The sequence below is a fragment of the Triticum aestivum genome, chromosome 4B (genome assembly GCF_018294505.1).
Source record: "Triticum aestivum cultivar Chinese Spring chromosome 4B, IWGSC CS RefSeq v2.1, whole genome shotgun sequence".
Lineage (NCBI taxonomy): Eukaryota > Viridiplantae > Streptophyta > Magnoliopsida > Poales > Poaceae > Triticum > Triticum aestivum.
In genome coordinates this window covers 512,910,444-512,914,121 of record NC_057804.1, presented here as the reverse complement: position 1 = coordinate 512,914,121, position 3,678 = coordinate 512,910,444, and positions in this window count along the sequence as shown.

The following is a 3,678-nucleotide window of genomic DNA, read 5'->3' as shown; positions in this document are numbered from 1 at the left end:
CGCCATCTTCTTCAACCTCAGTCCGCCGAGATCGCCGGCGACCGTGCGCCCGCTCCGTTGCCTCCCCGAGCTTCCCGAGACCACCGCTGCACTCCCCGTGAGCTTCTCCTTTGACCCCCTCTTCCCCCTTGCTCTTTGCGCCGTGTAGTCACCGCCCTCTTCGAGCCCAAGAGCATCTCGCCGCCGGCCATGGCGTAGCCGTGGCCACAGCCGCGCAAGCTCGCAATCGAGCGCTTCACCGCAATCGCCGTGTCCCCAGGAGCCCGTAGCACCGCTCCGCACCTCCTGTCGTGCCTCCTAGCGACGACCCCGAGCTCGCCCGAGCTCCGGCAGCCGCCAACATCGTCGCCGGCGTCTTTTCCGACCACCCCGAGCCCAAACACCACCACCACTTGACGCGGCAGCCCCCCAGCTTCACGTAGATGCTCCTCGCGCGCCAAATAGGGCCCTGCGTCGAAATCCTGAGTCCCTCCACCGCGGATTTGGTCGCCGGTGGCTGACGTGGCACCATTAGTTTAGGTGCTAATTATGTTTAGTTATTACCTGTGTCAATGACATGTGGGTCCCCGAGGATAATTAGGTTAGTCTAATTTTCTGTTAAGATTAGTACTAATCTGGGTGGACCCCACGTGTCAGCTTTGACTTTGGACAAGTCAACGTTGACCGGTCCCACCTGTCATACACCCAAACCAGCCTGAGACACTGACGTATGGGTCCCACAGGTCAGGTTTGAGCTGGCTGACCCAGTTGACCTGCTGACGTCACACCTATGGCATGCTGACGCAGTAACTTTTTTTTTGGATTTATTCTTATATAGGAAATTCCAGAAAATGTTGCAAACTTCTAAAAATCATAGTAATTCAACCGTAACTCCAAATGAAATAAATTATATATGAAAAATGATCAGAAAAATCCAATCTATCCATCTGCACTGATTTCATGCATGTTTAAACAACTTAACCTTGTTGTTTAGTGCAAAACATGATAAGGCACTATTTGATTTCATAATTTGAATTTGGGGTTGAACCTTTGGTTCAATATGACCCAAATCCATCTGGTTGTAGTTGCATTAGGCAAACACACTCATTTTTGCCATGTCATTGCATGCATCATATTGTTGCATATTGCCATGTGGTGATTGTGTTTCGATGTGTTCTTCGTGGTAGGTTCTGCCTCCGAGGATATTCATGAGTATCCAACTGAAAGGCAGTATCCCACTACCACTCCGTCAGGCAAGCAAAACCCCCTTGTTCATTTCGATAGAATCCTACTCTCTCGCTCCTGCTCTCTTTTACTGCATTAGGACAGCAACGAATCATCTGTTACTTGTTGCGGTAGCTGAAGCCCTTTATCCTCTGCATGACCTCTCATTGCCACAGTAAATAGATGAAACCCACTAGCATGAGTAGGAGTTGTTTGAGACCTGTTGTGCCTACTCATTCATGCTTGTTTGTCATGCCTGCTACTGCTTAGAATTGAGTCAGGTCTGATTCATCGGGGATGAGTCAGAGGTGTGTGAACATGTCCATATGTGTGTGAGCTAAGTGTGTGAACATGATTTGGTAAAGGTAGCAGTTGGAGGCCATGTAGGAGTGCATGGTGGGTTATCTCATTGAAGCCGTCCTCAGGAACTGAGTTCTGTGTTTGTGATCCATGAAATAGATACTACCACGCATTGGGCCCGAAACCAATGGACCCTCTCGGCTTCTTAATCACCCTTGTCCTCTGTCCAGGAGTTGCAAGTAGTTTCTGGTGTTTGTAGTATGCCGGAGGCCGTGTGCAGTGCTGACCGGAGGGGTGGGCTGTGATGCGGTAGGCACGTGGCCGGGTATACCGGGCGCCCGTTTGGTGTCACGGAACCCTGTATACATCGTTCAGGGCCGTATGTGGAAACCTCGGCTGGACTCCCTGCGGATGGAACCTGAATAGGCGATAAACCTGGACTAGACACTTGAGTGTTTAGGTAGGTCGTGGCCGACACCCTCGTTGGGCTTCCACTTGAAGGTTGCCAAGTACATGTCGTGTAAACGACGGTAAGTGGTGAGAGCGTGTGTGAAGAAGTACACCCCTGCAGGGTTAACATCAACTATTCGAATAGACGTGTCCGCGGTAAAGGACTTCTGGGTTGCTTGTACAGTTCATAGACAAGTGAAAGTGGATACCTTAAAAATACGCAAGATAAGCGTGAGTGCTATGGATGGCGTTCTCGTAGGGAGACGGGAGCGGATCCATAGTCGTGTATTGATATGGTGAATATGTGGACTCTTGTGCGCCACCTCAAAGGAGTTACTTGCAGTCGTAGTTTAAGATAGCCACCGAGTCAAAGCTGGCTTGCTGCAGTTAAACCCCACCATCCCCTTTGTTGATAATGATGCATATGTAGTTAGTTCTGATGTAAGTCTTGCTGGGTACATTTGTACTCACGTTTGCCTATTTTACGTTTTTGCAGAGACTTCCGTCTCACTAATAGTTCCGCATGGACTTCGACATTTAGCTTGTTACCTCCGATACGATCTTGTGCCCTCGGCAGGATCTGGTAGATAGTCAGGCTTCTCAGCCTTTTTCATTTGTAGATGTCTGTACTCAAACATGTTAAGCTTTCGCTTTCGCTTTGACTTGTATGCTCTGAATGTTGGGTCGTGAGACCCATCTTTGTAATATCTCGCTCCTTGGAGCCTATTGAATTAAATACTTGAGTTGTAGAGTCATGTTGTGATGCCATGTTGTATTTGCACATATCGAGCATATTGTGTGTATGTTATTGAAATGCTTGGTATGTGTGGGATCTGACTATCTAGTTGTTTATCCTTAGTAGCCTCTCTTACCGGGAAATGTCTCCTAGTGTTTCCACTGAGCCATGGTAGCTTGCTACTGCTCCGGAACACTTAGGCTGGCCGGCATGTGTCCTTCTTCATTCCTGTGTCTGTCCCCTTGGGGAAATGCCACGCGATGAATACCGGAGTCCTGTTAGCCCGCTACAACCCGGTTCACCGGAGTCCTCCTAGCCCAGTGCTACAGCCTGGATTCACTCGCTGATGACCGACACGTTCGATGCTGGGTCATGGATGCCTGTCCTTGTAAGTTTGTGCCACTTTGGGTTTACGACTAGCCATGTCAGCTCGGGCTCCTTATCATATGGATGCTAGCGACACTATTATATACGTGTGCCAAAAGGCGCAAACGGTCCCGGGCAAAGGTAAGGCGACACCTGTGGGAATACCGTGCGTGAGGCCGCAAAGTGATATGTGGTGTTACATGCTAGATCGATGTGGCATTGAGTCGGGGCCCTGACAGCTTTGGTATCAGAGCTTGACTGCCTGTAGGATTACCAAGCCAAACTGGTCGAAGTTGAGTCTAGAAATGCTTTAGTTATATGTAGGGGAATTGATTGTGGGATGGGAACGTAAGGATCTTTTTACTCCTTTACCTTATGACCTTCTGATCTGAGTCATCCTATCTTTCGTATGGGGTTAAGGAACTAGGTTATCTCCTCTTTCTATCAGGATCACGTGTTACTAATCTGTAGACTTGTAAGATTGTTGGACTTAAGCCTCGCATTTCCTATTACTTCCGTATGTTAACTGTTGATCTCGAAACCTTGATATTGTGCTTCTGAGTGGCTATGCCACCATTTTTGTAGTATGTCTCCAAACTTTTTGAGCATTTACAGCCGTTATG